Below are 21,089 nucleotides of genomic sequence, written 5' to 3' on the forward strand. Positions count from 1 at the left end.
GATTCAAGTACAGTGATGGGCCTGCACGAGGCCCCAGGAGGACACCAAGATGCACCAAATGTGGACCAGTGCCACCCACTCCTGGAGCCAAAGTCCAAAACAAAGGTCAAAACTGTCAGCCAGGGGCTGAACCTGCCTACAAACATGTTCAGTTGGACCCACACAGTATTTGTAAAGTTCTCAACTCAACACTCAAAATGGTGAGGTTTCGGGTTTCAAACACGGAATTCCAGCTTTCCTTGGAAAACGTAGGCTTTGACCACAGTGCAGTGGACGCCATGGATGGAGTGTGTGCCTCTGCGGCTGGCCACAGTCCCCACAGCCCCCACTGTCTACCCCTTCCTTGACGTCGGTCACAGGCCCAGACTCTACAGCCACTGACCTGCTGCCCCCCGCAGGCCAGCCACAGCCCTCCCTTCCTGCAAATCCCTTGAAGGACTCCGACCTCCGTCGGGGCTCAGGCTGCCCTGTACTCTGGCATTCAAGGCTCTCAGCCTGCCACTGCCCTGCCTGCCCCCAGTTCACACACCTCACACCAGCCACTGGGACAGCTCCATCCTTCCAACACAGTGTGCACCGCCTGGCCTCCTGGCTCCTGAACCCACCACACCCTCAGCTTAGGAGGCCCTGCTCCTGCCCTCACCTCGGCCATCTGGTAAATTCTCCCTTCAGTGCCTGGCTCAGACAACTCTCCTAACCGCCACCTCTCCCCCTGCAGGCACATGACCCTGCCCTCCCCTTGGCCATCCTGCTGTCACTGCCCTTCCCAGCTCCCACACTTTTGATTTTTTGGTCCATTACCCATAAACTGGGGGCCCCCACTGTGTCCAACCTGCAGATATATTTCCTTTAGATCCTATACTTACGATCCACTCAGGGTTTGTTTGTTTGTTTTCTAAACCAATTAATTGAGGTATGATTGACATGTAAAAAGCTGTACGTATTTAATGTGTACAACTAGATAAGTTTGGGGCAAGTAAACACTCATGAGACCATCACCACCATCAAGGCCATAGACATATCCATCACCTCCCAACGTTTCCTCCCACCTCCTTTATTATCATTTTTTTGGTGGTAAGAACACTTCACATAATATCAACCTTCTTAGCAAATTTTAAGTATACAGTAGAGTATAGTTAGCTATAGGCACTATGCTGTACAGTACATCCAGAACTTATTCATCCTGCATAACTGAAATTTTGTCCCTTTTGACCATCACCTCCCAGTTCCCCCTCTCCCCCAGCCTCTGGGCAACCACCATTCTACTCTCTGCTTCTATGAGTTTGACTATTTTAGATTCCTCATATGAGTGAGATCATACAGTATTTGTCTTTCTGTGTCTGGCTTATTTCACTTAGCATAATGTCCTCCAGTTTCATCCATGTTGTCACAAATGGCAAGATTTCCATCTTTATAATGTCTAAATAATATTCCATTCTACATGTGGACCGTGTTTCTTTATCAATTTGTCATCCATAGATGGATATTTAGGTTGCTACCACGTCCACTGTGAAAAATGCTTCAACGAACATAGGGGTGCACATATCTCTTCAAGATAGTAATTTCATTCCCTTAAATATATATCCAGAAGTAGGATTGCTGGATCATATGGTATTTCTATTTTTAATTTTTTGAGGAACCTCCATACTGTTTTCCATAGTGGCTGCACCAATTTACATTCCCACCGACAGTGCACAAAGGTTCCCTTTTCTCCACATCCTTGTCAACACTTATCTCTTTTTGATGATAGCCATTCTAACAGGTGTGAGGTGATATTTCACTGTGGTTTTGCTTTGCATTTCCCTGATGATTAGTGATGCTGAGCATCTTTTCATGTGCCTTTGGTGTCTTTGGAAAAATATTCAGGTCCTTTGCCCATTTATTTATTTATTTATTTATTTTTGGTGAGGAAGATTAGCCCTGAGCTAATTCCTCTTTTTTTGCTGAGGAAGATTGGCCCTGGGCTAACACCTGTGCCCATCTTCCTCTACTTTATATGGGACGCCGCCACAGCATGGCCTGATAAGCGGTGCATATGTCCACACCCAGGATCTGAACCCACAAACCCCAGGCCGCTGAAGTGGAGTGCACGAACCCAACCACTCCGCCACTGGGCCAGCCCCACCTTTGCACATTTTTTAATTAGATTGGTTTGTTTTTGTTTTTTTGCTATTGAGTTGTATATATATTTTGGATATTAACCCCTTACCTGATACATGGTTTTCAAACATTTTCTCCTAATCCATAGGTTGCCTTTTCATTTTGATTGTTTCTTTTGCTGTGCAGAAGCTTTTTAGTTTGATGTAGTCCCACTTGTTGATTTTCCCTTTTGTTGCTTGTGCTTTTGATGCCATATCCAAAAAATCATTGCCAAGACAAATGTCAAGGAGCTTTCCATGTTTTCATCTAGGACTTTTACAGTTTCAGATCTTATGTTTAAGTCTAATCCATTTCAAGTTAATTTTTGTGAGTGGTGTAGGATGGGTCCAAATTTATTCTTTTGCATGGGAATATCCAGTTTTCCCAACACCATTTAATGAAGAGACTCTCCTTTCCTTGTTTAGTATTCCTGGCTCCCTTGTCAAGTATAAGTTGACCAAATACATGCATGGGTTTATTTCTGGGCTCTCAATTCTGTCTCACTGGTCTATCTGCTTTTATGTCAGTACCACACTGTTTTGATTACTATAGCTTTGTAATATAGTTTGAAATTGGGGAATGTGATGCCTCCAGCTTTATTCTTTCTTAAGATTGCTGTGGCTATTCCGGCTCTTTTATGGCTCCATAAGAATTTTTGGATTGTTTTTTCTATTGGAATTTGGAATTTTGATAGGGATTGCATTGAATCTATAGATAGCTTTGTGTAGTATGGACATTTTAACAATATTAACTCTTCTGATCCATGAACATAGTATATCTTTCCATTTGTATCTTCTTCAATTTCTTTCATCACTGTCTTATAGTTTTCAATGTATAGATCTTTCACTTCCTTGGATAAACTTATTCCTAAGTATTTTAGTATTTTAGATGCTATTATAAATGAGATTGTTTTCTTTATTTTGTTTTCAGATAGTTCATTGTTAGCATATAGAAACATAACTGATTTTTGTATGTTGATTTTGTATCCTGAAACTACTGAATTTGTTGCTAGTTCTAACAATTTTTTGATGGAGTCTTTCAGACTTTCTATATACAATACCATGTCATCAGGAAACAGACAATTTTATCTCTTCCTTTCCAATTCTGCTGCCATTTATTTATTTATTTATTTATTGCTTGGCTAGAACTCCCAGCATCTTGGTTTTATTCCTGATCGTAGAAGGCTTTCAACCTTTGACCATTGAGTATGATGTTAACTGTGGGTTTGTCATGTGTGGCCGTTATTATGTTGAGGTATATTCCTTCTATATCCAATTTGTTGAGAGTTTTTGTCATGAAAAGATGTCGAATTTTGTAAAAGGCTTTTTCTGCATCTATTGAGATGATCATATGCTTTTTATCTTTCATTTTATTAATGTGATGTATCACATTTATTGATTTGCACATGTTGAACCATCCTTGCATCCTGGGTATAAATCCCACTTGATCGTGGTGTATGAGCCTTTTAATGTATTGTTGAATTAGATTTGCTAATATTTTGCTGAGAATTTTTGCATCTATACTCATCAAGGATATTGGTCTGTAGTTTTCTTGTAGTGTCCTTATCTGGCTTTGGTATCATGGAATGCTGGCCTTGTAAAATGAGTTTCAGAGTGTTCCTGTCTCTTCAATTTTTTGGAAGAGTTTGAAAGGATTCGCATTAATTTTTCTTTGAATGTTTGGTAGAATTCACCTGTGAAGCCACCTGATCCTTGGCTTTCTTTATTGGGAGATTTTTGATTACTAATTCAATCTTCTACTTATTACTGGTCTGTTCAGACTTTCTATGTCTTCATGATCCAGTCTTGGTAGGTTGTATGTTTCTAGGAATTTATCCATTTCTTCTAGGTTGCCCAATTTGTTAGCTTATAATTGTTCATAGTAGTCTCTCATGATCCTTTGTATTTCTGTGGTATCAGTTGTAATGTCTCCTCTTTCATTTATAATTTTATTTATTTGAGTCTTCTTTCTTTTTTTTCCTAGTCTAGCAAAAGTTTTGTCAATTTTCTTTAGCTTTCAAAACATCAGCTCTTAGTTGTATTGATCTTTTCTATTGTTTTCTGGTCTCCATTTCATTTATTTCTACTCTAATCTTTGTTATCTCCTTCCTTCTGCTAACTTTGGGCTTAGTTTGCATTTCTTAACTTCACTTGTGTATAAAAATGCTACCCTTTTATGCTCCCCACACATTTTATGTTTTTGTTACAATTTATATCTTTTTATATTGTGTATCCATCAACAAATTATTGTAGCTATAGCTATTTTTAATACTTTTGTCCTTTAACCTTTATACTAGAGTTAAATGGTTAACACACCACTATATTACAATATTAGAGTATTCTGAATTTGACAATATACTTACCTTTACCAGTGTTTTTAATATTTTCACATACTTTCATGTTACTAATTAGCATCCTTTTGTTTCAGCTTGAAGAGCTCATTTCATCATTTCTTGCGAGGCAGTTCTAGTGGTGATGAGCTCTCTCAGCTTTTGTTTCTTTGGGAAAGTCTTTATCTTGCCTTCATTTCTGAAGGACAACTTTGCCAAGTAAAGTATTCTTGGTTGGCAGTTTTTTCTTTCAACACTTTGACTATATCATTCCACTCTCTCCTGTTCTGCAAGGTTTCTACCAAGAAATCCACTGATAGCTTTATGGGAGTTCCATTGTATGAGAGAAATTTTTTCTCTTGCTGCATTTTTTTTTAATTATCTCTTTGTCTTTGATTTTAGACAGTCTTATTATGTGTCTTGGAGAAAATTGTTTTGGATTGAAATTTTGGGGTGACCTCTTAGTTTCATAAACTGGGATGTCCAAATCTCTCACCAGGTTTGGGAGGTTCTCAGCCATTATTTCTTTAAATAAGCTCTCTGCCTCTTTCTCCCTCTCTTCTCCTTCTGAGACTCTAATAATGCATAGATTGTTTCTCTTAACGATGTCCCCTAAGTCCCACAGGCTTTCTTCATTCCTTTTCATTCTTTTTTCTTTTTGCTCTTCTGACTATATAATTTCAAATGATCTTCAGTTTAATTGATTCTTTCTTCTGCTTGGTCCAGTTTGCAGTTGAAGCTCTCTATTGAATTCTTCAGTTTAGCCATTGTATCTTCAGGTTTAAAATTTCTGTTTGGTTCTTTTTTATGTTTTCTATCTCTGTTGAACTTAGTTTGTTATCGTATTGTTTTCCTGATTTTGTTAAATTGCTTATCTGTGTTCTCTTGTAGCTCTCTGAGCATCTTTGGTGTGTGTGTGTGTGTGTGCGTGCGTGAGGAAGATCAGCCCTGAGCTGATTAGCATGGATGTTACGTGCTAATCCTCCTCTTTTTGCTGAGGAAGACCAGCTCTGAGCTAACATCCTCTCTGAGCATCTTTAGAACAATTATTTTGAATTACTTGTCAGGAAATTCATGTGCTTCCACTTCTTTGGGGTCAGTTACTGGAAGTTTACTGTGTGCCATTGGTGGTATCATGTTTCCCTGATTCTTCATGAGCCCTGTAGGCTTGCATAGGTGTCTGCACATTTCCAGACTCTATGGACTGACTTCAGTAAGGAAAGACCTTCACCTGTGGGTGGGGGCACACTGGAGCATGCTGTGACCCTGGATCTAGTGCTGCAGGGCACCAAGTGTGGGGGCATGTGGCAACTCTGGTTCCGGGTTGAGAAGAGGGCATGATGTCGCATCGGCTCAGGCTGCTAGGGTCCATGACATTAACAACTGTGTGGTCCTTGGCGAGCACTGCAGTGGGTCCACAGTGGCTGCAAGAGCTGTTGGGGTCCTTAGTGGTGTGTCTAGGTCCAATAGTTAGGGACCAGCGCAAGCAGCAGTGGTGGCCAGAGCTGGTGGTGTGCACACACTTAGCTGCAGGGGCCAGCTGCAGATGCCTGTGTAGTGGCAGGGGCCAGTTGCAGATACACACGTAGTGACAAGGGCCAGGGCCAGTAGTAAGGACTGGGGCCAACTGCAGGCACACTAGCAGCTACAGGGGCCCTGTCTGTCAATGTGCACTCCCATGGCTGAAGGGTCTCACCACAGATGTTCACACAGTAGTGGAGGCTGGTGACAGGAGTCAGGTTGGTGGCACACATGTGCACAGCTGGAGAGGCTGGCTCTGAGTGCATGCATGGCACTGGGGGTCAGCCACAGGGGTCTAAGCTGGCATTTTTCACTCAGCCACAGAAGCTGGGGTGGGGGCGGGGGGGGGGCAGGGGATAGAGCTGGAGGGACTCAGGCAGCTGGTATCTGTTAACATGAACACCTGTGGGGAGAAAAACCTCAGCCATGAAATGTACAAGATGTCTGCATCAGCTGTGCTGGCCGCTGGTTTCTTCAGTGATGAGAGCTGCTGGGGTCATCTGCAGAGCCTGCCACCGGGAACCATGGTGGCTCCCTCTGTGTGGCTGATACTGGCAGCCCTGCCCTTCTTCCTTGTTCCTTGCTATCTCCATATATCTCAGCTTTCTGGTCTCTGGGTGGGGTGTAATTGAAGCAGGTCCTTTGTGTGGTGCCTCAAAAGGCTGGGGAAGCTGGTCACTCACCCTCCCCTCCCTTTCCTAGTGAGGGGAGCTCTTCCTAGCTGGAGTTCCTTCCTGGTGCTGGGCAGGGCCAGCCTGGAGGACAGGATGACGCGGGCAAATGGAACTGTTCTTCCTTCCCTTCTTGTACGTTCATTCTCAGGGTTTTGTTCCACTGTGTTTCCGAGTTTCTTAAGTGGAATCCTGAGCTCTCCCAGATGTTTTTGTTCATGGAGAGCTGTCTGATTCTTGATCTTTGTTGAGGGACGGAGGCTGGGGTCTCCTATTCAGCCAACTTGGTGAGCTCACTCAGAAATTTTAAAAGCTTGAATTAGTTGCTCCAACTTAAGCATCAGGAGATTTCACACAAATGACCAGATTTCCAGATTCTCTTGAGACATCAGAAAAGCTGGCATTTCCTGTTGTCTGTTCTGGGAACTGGCTGGGCTTCCCTCTAGGTTCTCCTCTCGAGCCTCCAGAGGGAGTGCAGCCCTGCCAAAATCTTGACTTTGCCCTCCAGATCTGTGAGAGAATAAGTTTCTGTTGTTTTCAGTGATTTGTTATAGCAGCTGCAGGAAACTAATACAGGGTCCCAACGAGTGGTGGGATGAAGGGGGCAGCATTCCCTGAGGGATGAGGAGCAGGAGCAGCAGACCCCCGAGGACATGAGTTTGCAGCATCTTGAATTCCCAGGGAAGGGGTCCAGGAGGCAGAAGAAGGACAGGAGACAGAGCTACAGGGATCAAGACTGAGGCGCCAAGGTCACAGGGCTGTGGGAGGAGAGGTCTGTGGGAACCCTGCAGGCCCTCACACTCTGACTCATCCCTGGGTCCCAGGGCCTTGCCAGGCCTGGGAAGGAGTGAGCAGATGCTTGTGGCATGAGTGAATGAATGGCCCTGAAAGAGCAGGACCTCTGAGAGAGACACGGAGGAGGAGAGCAGGGACACCGTGGGCCGTCCCCTTCCCCTGGCACATGGGTCAGTTTACAACAAGACTACCTTCCTCTATGCCGCCATTGACGTTTCCCATGTTTGTGGTTTGGGGGCAGGCTGGTGTCTCTAACCCGTCTTTATTAATAGAAGCCATTCAAGGACATGTGTGAATTAACTACGGGGCGGCAGCAGGTGAGCGGTCTGTGAGTCTGGCTGTCTGGGTTCCCAGGACCATTTCTGTCTGGCTGGGTGACTTCAGCCAAGGTGCGGAATCTCCCCAGGCCTCCATCACTTGCTGTGAATGGGTCCATCATCCCTCCACTTGTGCAGCTGCTGCGAGAGCACAGGCAGCCTGGGACGCACTCAGGACCAGGGCACAGGAAGGCAGCACATGTCGTCCACCTGCTTGTTCCCAAATGACAAAACCTGAGGCCCAGGGGTGGGAAGGCCTGCCGGGGTCACGCAGGGTCTAGAAATCAGGCCCCAGGCCCCTGGTGGAAGGAACATCTCCTGGGTGGCCCCCTGGGCCAGACCAGGCCTATCGTGGCAATTAGGACAGGACATTGGGGCTTCAGGGCCCAATGGGGCAACCTCCTCTTCTGGAGGGACACTTGCATCCCAGGCTGGGAGCCATCTGTGCCATAGGCACAGGGCCCTGGGGTCATTCTGGAAGGACCTAGCGTGATGATGAACCCGACATGGTGACGAGCAGCCCATTCTGGCCTGAGAGACCCCAGAAGACAGTTTGGAGTCTCCCTGCATGCCAGGGGTCAGGCTCTCCTCCTCGGCCAGCCTCCCACTGGGTTGGCCACTGGGTTGACCCAAGGGCACTGAATCTGTTTGACGCTGCCCTCGGCCTTTCTGTGGTCAGGAAGCCAGGACACAAGGTGGCCAAGCTGCTTGGCAGGGACTCTCCCAGGAGCCCATCTGAAGGGCACGAGAGGGCACTGAGATAAATCGGAAGTACAGCGCAGTTGACTCAGGTTTCCTCACGCAACCAGAGACCTCTAACTGACAGCACTCCCCAATGGGGAGGCTGGACACAGTCCTCACAGCATCACCCCACCTCTGACAGGGACTGTAGAACACACACACAGATGCTGCATTGATGAACATGGTGGCACCTGCCCCAAGACCAGCGCCTCACGACAGCGAGACCAGCGCTGACTGCCCCAGGACCAATGGACGACCCCGAGACCAGCGGTTGATCACCACCCCTCAAGACCAAAATAACGGTCAAGTGGGGTTTATTTGACTGCCTGATTTCCAGGTATTTTAGTGTGCATCCTAGGAATGGTCTGTCTAAAAAACTTCAAAAGAAAATTGACAAGAGAACAAGGTACAGAACGTGGGCTCCATTTTACTGAGGTTTTCCAGGACTTTTATGTTCCTGCTGCCAGAAGCAAGTGCATTTGCTTTCCCATGTAATTGGTATTAATAAGAACCAGTTTCCTCTCCCCCTCGATAAATATTACAGAAATCCCTGAAGCACACTGCTCTGAAGGGCACTCAGGTGGGAGCCGTCTGTGTCTGTCCAGCCTGGTGTTCCACAGAGGAGCTGGCACCCCGACCCGGCTCTCACCACGAGTCCACACTGCTCTTAAACTCTGTGACTGCCCGCCTGACCCCATGAAGAGGGCTCTGTCCCCGACCCTCGGGTGCCACCGCAGGGACCTGGAGCTGGCAGTTCTTTGGTCATCAAATCAAGTCACTCAGATCTTGATTATAAGATGCCTGCCTATCTTCTCCCTTTTCTATGCCCTGTTCCTTTGCTGTATGGCTTATGACGAAGTAGTCACTAGAAATGGAAACTAAACGTTAAAAATGTATAAGAATTCAAAGGCTTAACAGATATCCTCTGTTACTTTGAATTTTAAAGTGCTCCAAACACTGACACTGTCAAAGTCGGGGTCTCACAGGAAGGCAGGAGTGCATCCTGCTCCCACCTGCAAGGCGCCCAGTGTGCCGTCCTCACTAGCTCCTGCCGTGGAAGCTGCCAGCTGCAGCACGCACCAGGCTCCCACTTGTGCATGACAGGGACCAGGTCTGTCACTCAATCTTGTCATTCTTGCAACCTCCAGCGCCAAGACTGTCAGGTGTCTGTCAAGGTTGCAGTGGTGACAATTGAGCATAGAAAGAAAAAAAGAAGCTGGTCCAAAAAGGGAAGGATCCACATTTGACAGAGGACAAGCCAGCATCACTTGCCTCAGCTCGCTGTTGCCCAAACTCGACCTTGCTGTGAAACCACACACGCACACACTCACACACACACTCACACACGTGCACTTGCCACAGGAATCCCCAAAATGCTGGCATCTAGTCGGATTCCCATTCCTGGAACGATTTTAGCTCCGGGAGAACCGTATCCTTTCTTCTCTTCTTCCCTTTGGAAATGAACCCATGAGATTCAGTTGGGCAACAGGGCACCAGCGTCCCCTGCAGGGAGACGTGCCGCGTGAGCAGGCCTGGTGTAATGACATCTGGTGGGTGTGCTGCCAAAACGGGGTCTGCCACTTCCTGCATGCTTGGGCAAGCTCTTGCCCCTCCCAGCTCCCTGGGGAAGATTGGGGCAACCCTGGAAGCTTTATGGGGAGGGGGCTGGCCTCTCACGGCTGAGCAGTTACGGGGTGGGGGGATCTAAAGTCCCTTTGGATTTAAACCACTCCATCCTAACCAGTGGGGCTCCTTCTCAGTTCAGCATCACAGAGGATGTTTCTGCATATTGATTTTTCCACTTCTCCAAAAGGAGCACCAGCCATCTGTGGGGGGAACCGGCCACCAGTGGGTGAGAGCAAGCCCATAGGGTTAAGAGGGATTTGTCCTCTCCCCTGCGACTCCCTCAGCTACTGCTCCATGCCTTCCAGAATATCTCCTTCTGGAGGGGTCTGTCTGAGGACGTCCTTGTGGCAGAGCCCCTGCCTCCCCCACTCTCTGTCTCATTTGGGTGGACGCATGTCCTTGCCGTGTGCCATCCACACCCCTCCTCCTCTTGGGGAGCTGCCCCTCCTCTGGCGTGTAGACCAGGGTTTGTCCTCCCAGGTTGGAGGGGAGGCTATGGCTGGAGCTGGGCCTTCCAGAGTTCTCCTGGAAGGAGACAAGGTCGTCCCTGAGTGCCAGGGAGCCCCAGTAAGCTCACCTCGCAGGCCCCGCCCCTTTTGGGACCTGGTTTCAGGCCCTCCAGATCCTTTGCTCCAGAAAGGCCCTCCTTTGCCCTAAGCTGGCCAGATGCAGTTTTCGAGGCTCGAAACCGTGAAGCCCGACTGACATGATCCCCTGGCGCCAAGCCCCGTGTCCAGCTGTGTGCTAAGGAAAGCTGGACCCCACTTTGATGAGCAGGGTGGAGGGACAGACAGGCAGGGGAGCGAGCACTGGATGCAGAGCCAGGAGGCCTGCTCTCCATTCCTGGTCTCGGGCCAGTCCTGTTCCCTCCACAGCCCCAGTTCCCTCATCTGCAAAGTGAGGAGTGGGCCCAGGGGACCCGTGACTTAGGTGCCATTTGTGCTTTTATAATTCCAGCAGGACCCAGGAAAGCGCCAGCAGAAAGAACCCAAACAAACTAACTAAAAGCAAGAAAACAACTCCCCACCTGCTCCTCTGGATCGTTGCCTCTGCCTACAAGGCCTCCCACCGGCCACAGCAGCCCACTCCCCATGCCCAAGTGGACCCCCAAGGGTACCCCAATCTGTGCCTGGCTTCCTTTGCACCTCAATGCTACAGCCTCCGGCCTTCATTCCCAAAGGGCTTGATGGCACCTGGGACCCTGGGCTTGAGTCCCCACTATTAGCCAGGTGTTACACAGGGGCCTTTGAATATGGTGAGAATTCAAACTCCCCTAAAATTCCATATGGCAGAACACTCCATTTCCAGAGGACTCTAAGGCTCAAACAAGTTAAGCTGCTAGCTCTGACTTCCCAGAGGGGCCCGAGCAGGCTCGGGAGCACAGCCCTGCCCTCCTGACACTGGCCCAGGAGATCCAGCGCAAGGGCACCAAACTCCAACCTTCTCTTCACTGCTGTCACAAGTTTTGCCTTATCCGATTTTGTTAAATCACAGCTGGATGCTCCTATCTGCTAAGACTCTGAGCCTGAATCCTGATCTCTCTTTGTTACAAAAAACTAGAAAAGTGTTAAAGATTTGTTAGCATCAAACTGAAGGTCCTCTTGATTTAATCAGAAAGTCTAAAATAGAATTGAAAAGGGAATAATTTTCTCACTATAAGATTCATGCTTTTTAAATATATAACAGCTTTACTGAGCTATAATTCACATATCATACAATTCACCCACTTACAGTGTACAATTCAACCATCACCACAATCAATTTTAGAACATTTTCATAACCCCAAGAAGAAACCTCGTACACACTGGCAGTCACTACCCATCTTCCCCTACCCTGCACCCCCGTGTGCACACATGCCAGCCCCTGGCAACCACTAATATACTTTCTGCTCTACAGATTGGGTTATTCTGGACATTTCATAGAAACAGAATCCTACAAAATGTGGTCTTTGGTGACTGGATTCATTCACCTAGTATAATGTTTTCAAGAGTCTCTTGTTATAGAAAAATCAGTACTTAAATTCCTTTTTTATTGTCAAATAATATTCCATTGTATAGATATACCACATTTTATTTATCCATTTATTGGGTTGATGGACATTTGGGTTATTGCTACTTTTTGGATCTTATGAATAATACTGCTTTGAACACTGATGCACAAGTTTTTGTGTGGACAAGTTTTCATTTCTCTCGGGTACATACCCCAGAACAGAATTGCTGGGTCACATGGTAAATCTATACCAGACTCTTTCCCAAAGAAGCTGCACCATTTTGCATTCCTACCAGCAGCGTACATCGGTGATAGTTTCTCCACATCCTCTCCAACGCTTGTTATTGTCTATCTTTTTTATTCCAGCCATCCTCATGGGTGTGGAGTGGTTTCGATTCTAATTTCCTTGATAACTAAGGACGTTGAGCATCTTATCATATGCTTATTGGCCAAATCTTCTTTGGAAAAATGTCTATTCAGATCCATTGCTCATTTTTTAATTGGATTATTTTCATTTTTTGTTCAGTTGTAAGAGTTCTTTACATATTCTAGATACAAGTCTCTTATTAGATACATGATTTGCAAAAATTTTCTCTCATTCTGTGGGTTGTCTTTTTACTTTCCTGATGGTGTCCTTTGAAGTTCTGAAGGATTTTTAAGAAGTCCAATTTATCTATTTTTTTCTTTTGTCACTTGTGCTTTTGGTGTCATTTCTTAGGCTTTGCCTAACCCAAAATAATGAAGATTTACTCCCATATTTTTCAAGAGTTTTATAGTTTTAGCTCTTATATTTAGATCTAGCACCCATTTTGAGTTAATTTTTTTATTGGTATGAGGAAAGGGTCTAACTTCATTCTTTTGCACGTGGATGTCCAGTTGTCCTAGTACCATTCGTTGAAAAGACTGTTCTTTCCTGCATTGAATTGTCCTGGCACTCTTGTCAAAAATCAGTGTGAGGATTTATTTCTGGACTCTCAGTTCTATTTCACTGATCTATTTGTCTGTCCTTTTGCCAGTACCAAACAGTCTTGATTACTGTAGCTTTGTAGTAAGTTTTGAAATCAGAAATTGTGAGTCCTCCAACTTTGTTCTTCTTTTTCAACATCATTTTGGCTATTTTGGGTCTCTTGTATTTCCTTATGAATTTTAGGATCAGCTTGTCAATTTCTGCCAAGAAGCCAGCTTTTGGGATTTTAATAGGATCCAATGCTTTTTAGTGTCATGTTTGATGCCACATTAGTTCACTTCTTATGCCAACCCTCCAGGAACACTGGCCTAGAGGGAACACCGCATTAAAAACTGAGTGACTGAGATGAAAGTCCTAACTCTGCAGACCAACCAGGGGTATGACCTCGACAACTCAGAGCCCCAGGGAGTGAGGCTGTATGGAGGCACCATGCCACACCTCTGCTGCTGGAGAGAATCCTGTCACCTGCATCCATCTCAGCTCCACTCCACATCTTTCTCCAGCATCTCTCACTGGCTGCTGTATTCCAAAATTGAGTCCCCACAAATGGGGAAATCACAGGTTGAGAGTACCAGAACTGAGCTCTGCAGACATTCCACTGCGATAATTATGATTACAAACCAGAAGTCATTTACCATATAGTCTGGGAAGCAAAGCTGTATAACGTAAAAATAATTCATAACTCAACTTTCATAAGTTGGGGCAAAAACTGTCTAACAAGCCAGTAAAAATGAAAGAAAGGGTGGAGGAGGGATGAAAGAAGTAGTTTAATTGCATTAATTCTTTAATCTTCAATAGAAGGATCAACAGTTACTGATAAGCTGCTAAAGTTGAAGGATATAAGTTTACGAATACTGTTGGAAGTTATAAAAGCCACAACTGGTAAAACTAATATATATCTTCCAAGTTACTGGAGATGAAGGAGGATAGATCACATAGTAAATGTGGAAGACTAGAAAAACAGCAAAAATGATAAAAACAGAAAATGTAGATAAGATGACATAAATAACAACCAATATTTCTGTTATAACAATAAATGTAAATGGTCAGATTGCTTTAAAAAATCTCTATGACTTGCAAAAAAAATTACAAAATTTACAAATTTGTGCTAGGCCAAAAGAGTTTTATAGGTGAGGAACAAACATGCTGATGACAGTTGTGACCAGGGAGGGCAGGCTGCTCCCGCACAACACCCTCACGTGAAGTCAGCACAGCTAACGTTCAGGGCAAGGCCTCCAAGCCACTGGGCTGTGGTTCAGGTGCAGAGTCCAGCAGTGGTGGACCGTCTGGACTCTGAGCTCCAGTGCTGCCAGTGTAAAGTGAGGATAATAACAGCGTTGGCACAGCTGGCGTGAGGGTTAACCCAGGTAAGCACTTAGCATGCTGCCTAATAAACCAGCCTGTGATTATCATTATCATCGTTAACATGAAATGAGAGTTGTCCAGAAATGTGTAACAAAGAGTTAATAGTGTCAAGGTTTGGGGTAAATTTTGCGTTTTTACTAGTATTTCTTGAGATTTTTACACAGGGCATATATCAAAACAGACGATCTGTTTAAAGCAGAGAAGGGGAGGGGGCAGGGAGAGAAAGATAAGGGAGGAAAATGGGATAAACAAGACGCCTCCCGGGGGCCAGTGTGGGGGCTGGCCAGTTGGTCTCCCACTGTATCAGGCAGCACCAGGGTGGCTCCCTGGGGAGCTGGCCTGTCCAGCCTGTGAGAGTCCAAACTGTCCCACACTCAGGCCCTGAGCACGCAAGCATCAGGGAGGGCCCCCAGAAAACGGAGCTGGCCTCCTAGCCTGGCCAGGCCAGAGGGTTCAGCAGGTCAGGCCCAGACTCTGGGACCAGGACAGGCCTGCCCATCTATCACCAGAACTGACACCCGTCCCGCCAGATGCTCGGGCTGACATTTCCCAGGGCTCACTCAGCACGAAGACCATGTCAGGGAAAGTCCCCAGTCACAAATTAACATTCACATAAATAATAGGGCGCTCTCCACTGAAGAAGAAAAATGACTCTTGCTGCAGGAACATTTGCCAAAATATCAAAAAGTGGAATTTTTCTTTTTGAGTTCCCACATCTCACCAACTGGGCCCCGGCAGACACTGGCCTTGAGACATGAGGTAGAGGAGAGCTCACGGGGTAAGGTCTAAGTTCCTCTTTCAAGGTCCTGCCGACAGCCCCCTCCCTGGGCTGGCACTTGGCCCTGGGGCAGCCCAGCCCACGCAACACACACACCAGCTGGAATCCAACACCTCTGCAAAGCTGTCCCAGCAGGCCTCCCTGCCTCCTCGGAGGCCATGCTCACCCGCCCCTCCTCCTATCCTCTGACATGGCGGGGCCAGCATATCTGAGCACCATCACCCCCAGTCTGGTCCAGAGAGAACCTGCACAGCATTGCTAGGAGGTGGGGTGGCAGGGCCACTTGTCTAGGAGCACCAACGTCTGCTTTTCCCCTAGATATCTGTTATTTGGGGTGCTACACACAATTATGAGGGGGCTAATACCCCCAATGTCACTGGTGGCAGGGATCTTGGGCCAAGGTGTCACCAGCCACCCGTACCCACAGAGCTCCAGGCCCCATAGACACTGCCATCCCAGACCCCAGGAGACTTACCCTGGCAAGCCGAGCCCCGCAGTGTCCCACTGCAGGGCACATGGGCCTGGCGACTCCAGGACCATCCCTCAGAATTCACACAGCCTCGCCCCTCTGCCAGCTCCAATGCTCAGAGAGGAAACCACGACCACATCCTCCCACTAGACCTGGGGCCAGCGCCTCCTCCACGTCTGTCTTAGTCGACTCGGGCTGCCCTAACAAAGAACCACAGGCAGTCGGGCTTTGACAAGACAAATTTATTTCCTCACAGTCCTGGAGGCTGGAAGTCTGAGATCAAGGTGTCAGCAGGGCTGGTTTCTTCTGAGGCCTCTCTCCTTGGCTTGTAGATGGCCGTCTTCTCCTTGTGTCTTCCCATGGTCACCCCTCTGTGCATGTCTATGTCCAAATTTCCTCTTCTTATGAGGACACCAGTCACAATGGATTAGATTCCCACCCATATGACCTCATTTTAACTTAATTAACTCCTGGAAAGGCCCTATCTCCAAATACAGTCACATTCTGAAGTACTAGGGGCTAGGACTTCGACCTACGGCTCGGGGGAGGGGAGCACAGATCAGCCAGAAGAGCAGCCATGCACTAATGCGCCAGGATTTGGAGCTGACTGCTGGCAGGGTTGCTGGTGGTCCCAGGACCCAGAATGACAGATGGGCAGGGCTGCCACTCAGGGAGCACCTTTGGACTGCAGGAAGGAGGGATACGACCTAGGCAGGCCGCCTCCTGAATCACGACCCAGTGGGCTGGAATTCCGGCGAGGAGAAGGTCTGTGACACCAGTGAAGTCAGGGCACACTCTAGGCCGGCCACGTGGGACTCCCGACGCTTCCTCCTTCTAAAGTGGACATTCTCGCTCCCATGACACAGAGCAGGGAGTGCAGGCCCAGGGGGAGGGGAATGCTGCACAGCCAGTGGGCAATAAGCAGGCATAAGGACCCCGCCTTACTACCCAACCCCCATCTCTGGGGACCAGCAGGAGCCCTGCTCCAGAGCCCCACTTGGGGCAGCTTCAGGTGGGCATCCATCCTCCATTCCTCCAGAGAAGCTGGCTATATGCCCAGAAGTCAGCGAGGGCTCCTGTCAAGGGGCTCCCCACATGCTCACAGCACCCCAGAATTTTCTGGGGATCCCAAGGCTGAGCCTACACAGCTGCTGGAAGACAGGGGATGCAATCCTAGATGGGCAGCATGTCTGAGAATGCAGTGCCCTTTCCAAAAAAGCAGCGCCCACTCCCGGGGGCCCAGAGGCACTCCTTCCCACAGGGGATGCTCCTCCAGGAGGGTCCACATGGCCAAGGGGAGACACAGGCTCACCAAGAGTCAGGCAGCCCTGCTTGTGGATGAAGCCTGGTTTGATGGGCAAGGCTGCCACCCAGGGAGCCATGGGGCCACCAGCCCCCACAGGAAGCCTGCAGCCTGAACCCGGAACCCACTTAATGCAGGTCTGGTAGGGGTGGGGGCAGTGCAGAGGCAGTCACGGCCACGGCAGGAAGCAGGGATGTGGCCATGCTCACAGTGGATGAGCAGAGGTGGGGCAGACACAAAAACCCTGATGGGGAAAGTGCAGGCCAGGACGCAGAGCACCCCAGTGCAAGTCCCCGTGCTTCCACATGCAACGCTGGCTCAGCTCTCCTCTCCCAGAGCCTCAGTTTCCCCAGAGGTAGAATGAAGGGCTCAGAGGGTGAGACTTTGAGGGGCATGTCCTCTGTGCTCACATGTGTTGGGTGCCCAGGTTTGGAAGTTTTCCAGGCAAAAGGGCCTGGTTTTCACTTTTCACCATGGGTCATCAACCCGTCTCTGGGCATCTCAGGCCTCACGCACACAGAAAGCCTGGCACCCTGCCCAACTCTGGTTTCCTTAAAATCTGACTTCTTTTCCTGCTCAGATCTCTGGGGCTTGCCATGGTATCCAGGGCAGGCTGACCGCCGACGGTCCTCTGCCCGCCTGCCCAGCTGCCACTCATGGGCAGGCAGCCCTGCCAGCACCCGAGGCTCTCTGCTGCCCCTTCTTGTCCAGATTTCCCAAAACAAAAATCAGGCCACGCCATCTGACGAAGGATCTTGTCTGGTTTATTTATGGGAAGAGATGGGGCTTTAAGGGCCAGGTTCTCTGGGCCGTGGCCAGGCTACTCTGCAGGCCTTCAGACACTGCCCGTGCTGTGTCCTCGCTTGTCGAGTGTTGATCCAGGGTGAGGGGCTGGGCCCCAGCACCAGCGACCTTGAAATGTTTATAAATTCCAGAGCCAGGACAGCAGGCCACATGGCCCTGGGCCCCTCTGTGGGTCACTGGAGCCTCAAGGGGCAGCCAGAGCAGCAAGGCCAGATTGTCTGAGGGCACTGCCCCAGTGGGCCACCATCATTGGGGGCTACGGGGCATTCAGAGGAGGTTGACACATGGTATCAAGTGCCCCGTGGGATCCTGCTCTCCCCAAAGTACCAGGCCACTAGGCCTCTCATTGGGAGACAGTGGCAGAGTCCCAGGGTAAGAAAGGCGACATCAGGCAGATGTCCAGTACCCCTCCCCACTCCAAATCCCCCCACAGACACCCCAGGCATGGCAGTTGCGCATGGCAACACAGCCGGCCCACCAGCAGTGCCGAGCCTGGGCTCTGGGGGCCTCCACCAGAAGCCAGAGGGTGAGCTGGCAGCAGCTGCAGGCAGGTGCAGACCACATGGAGGCACCAGGCACTGCTGCTACATCCCCTGGTCCAGGGGCTGGCCTGCAGAAGCAGAGAGTTCTAGGGGACAGAGCAGCAAGAACAAAGGCCCTGGGGAGGAAGCGAGCCCGGCGCATCCCAGGATGGCCAAGGAGAACAGAGTGGCCAAGGCGGTGTTCTGGGGCCCACGCCTGTCCCGTACCCACGTGGGCCCTGGTGCTCCGCTGTGGGCACTTTCCAACCGCCCGCCCATGCAGGGGCCACCAGATGCCCCAGGAGCTCCAGGACTTGTGCCTGTGAGGTGGTCCCAGGGCCCCAGGCGAGCAGGCTGCTCCCGCTGGCCAGAGGGGTATTTCCTTCACGGACATACGTGGGACCGAGCCACTACATCGGTGCTGACACCTCCATTTTGGTGCCTCTCACTCACATCAGACGCATAATCATTGCAGGGCTCTGGGCTCTGATGCCCATAGCCTGGCCTCAAGCTTGAACCGCCATGTGGGCTCAGGCGTTGGCGCGTGTCCATCCGTGCTCCAACCGCAGAACCACCTCCAGCTTATGGTCTCTGTGGCTGGGCACCAGCCAGCAAGCGTCCTTTGCCTTGTGTGCCCAGGGTGGTGGCCCCACTCCCTCGCAGGCACCAGGCCACCCATGGGCAGTCCTCCAGGGCTGGCTGCACCCAGCGGCTCTGAGGGTTCTTGGAGCTGGTGCTCTGTGTCCTCCCTTGCCTCTGAGGGACGCTGGACATCGCACTCTCCCTGGCTGGTCTGCTGAGGGGTGGCACGCCTCACACGAGCGGGGTGCTCTTCTCACTCTGCCTGCTGCGGCAGCATGCGGAAGGCAGGCCACATTCAACACCAGCCGAGATCCCGTTCTAGGAGAGCAGCCGCCGGACTGCAAGGAAGACGTGGCTGGAAGACGTGTGGTTCTTCACTTACACCGTAAAGTTCCAAACGACAAATTTAACATGACCAGAAAGGAACAATGGTTCACAGGTTCCTGCACACTCTGGGTCAGATCTGCACTGGCGGCCATCATCAACAGAGTGTGGTCACAGCCTTCAAGAGAGCCGCAGAAGCCAGCACTCCCTGGCAGATTATGAAACCAAGTCAGGAGAAACACCGTAACCAGCACTAAATACACGGGATCTGGGAATGCAGAGGCAAGAGATTCACAGCGTCTCTACGCAAGCAGGTCCCAGAGAGCCCTGTGAGTGGTAACTGCATTCCTCCCCTTCTCCCGCTGCGAGAAATACAAATAAGACATTAGCCAGGAGCGCACACTAGACAATAAAGAACACGGAGAAGGCTCCTGGACCTGGACAGGAAGAGACGGTGCGTGCACAGTAAGAAGGATCTTTGCATGCTCTGAGCAGACAGTAAACAGGTTAGCACCTTCTCCCGCATTCCTCTACATCTGCATCAATACCTCACTATGCGCCATGTGGGCTCGTGGATCTTGTAACACGTTTTTAATCAAATTGTTTGTATGGACAGGGGCCCTGCAAAAAATATTTGCCCAGGACCCCTACATACCCTAGGAACAGTTGTGCCTCTGGGAACAGCCTAGAAGGATTGTTAATAAGGAGCCCGGGTGCGGAGGGGTGGGGTGGGCTCACCCAATGTGACACTCTCTTCCTGGAATGTACATCTGAGATAGAACCATGACGTGGCCAACCTGAGCCCCTCACGCCACCCAGAGCTCTGGCCACTGGCCACGAAGCTTCCTGAGGCTCTGGCTGTCATCCTGCAAGTCACCCCATTTCCAAGGCACCCCATTTCCATCCCCCATAGCTTGCCTTTAATTCTCTTCTGCTTGAGTGAGTTGAGATCAGCCCGACACTGCCCGACCTCTGTCCCTGTCTTCCTAGAGGCTGTCAGGAGCTCTGCATGCCAGCTCTGCCTGCAGGTCCCCTGGGCCGTCCCTCCTGCTGTCCTAGGCACCACGGCCTCACCTGGTGCAGGCCGTGGATTCTCGCCTGCACGCTCCAGTAAGTGCCGACCCCCAGCCGCCTTCCTTGTTTCCAGGGGGAGATGCGGAAAGACAGTCTGGCCCGAGTCCCTCTGCTCTCCCAAAATAAGGGGCACAACATTGTGTTGCTTTGTCACTTCTCAAAAAGTGTTAATCTTCACAAAAGAGGATGGGGCGCTAGGCGTTCCTCTAAGTAAGTCAAATTAATTAGCCAAATCACACATGAGAGCCTCTTATTCTTGCAGGCTTTGTTTACAGGTCAGAAATTAGACAGGAAGTGAAACCTGACATTGCAACGTGACGAGTGTTTTCTCTTTTAATGACAGTGACTCAGGACTGTGGACTCAGACGTACATGGAGCATTGCCTTGCCTCCACCATGGACAGGAACTCACCAATGGCTGACAGACCACAGCCCACAACACACAGGGGACATCAGTTTCCCACAGCCGTGTACCAGAAGGCACCAATGGCCTGACAGGACCCAGGCCAGGACAGGCACTGGAATGTGCCTTCCAGGGTGGCCTTCACTTTGTTTTCTCCTGTTTTGTTGTTTGTTTTTTAGGTGTTGGTGCATCCGGAGCACTCAGCTTAACACCGGGGACCTGAGTGTGGTGCTGATGAAAGGTGTGTAGCTTGCAGCCAGAGCTGAGTTCAGAATCCACAGCCACATCCATTCAGCCAATTATTTGCAATTAATGCTCTTTCCTTAGCAACTCGATCCCACGAACAGGGGAGACATGATCATGGCTAGAAGC

General features: G+C 49.2%; 1 protein-coding gene across 2 annotated transcripts in view; it reads right to left on the reverse strand.

Moving 5' to 3' along the window:
• Window positions 1–21,089, reverse strand: part of ADAMTS2 (ADAM metallopeptidase with thrombospondin type 1 motif 2) — a 209,690-nt gene that overhangs the window by 147,293 nt on the left and 41,308 nt on the right. The gene's annotated exons all lie outside the window — the stretch shown is intronic.

The sequence above is a fragment of the Diceros bicornis genome, chromosome 1 (genome assembly GCF_020826845.1).
Source record: "Diceros bicornis minor isolate mBicDic1 chromosome 1, mDicBic1.mat.cur, whole genome shotgun sequence".
Lineage (NCBI taxonomy): Eukaryota > Metazoa > Chordata > Mammalia > Perissodactyla > Rhinocerotidae > Diceros > Diceros bicornis.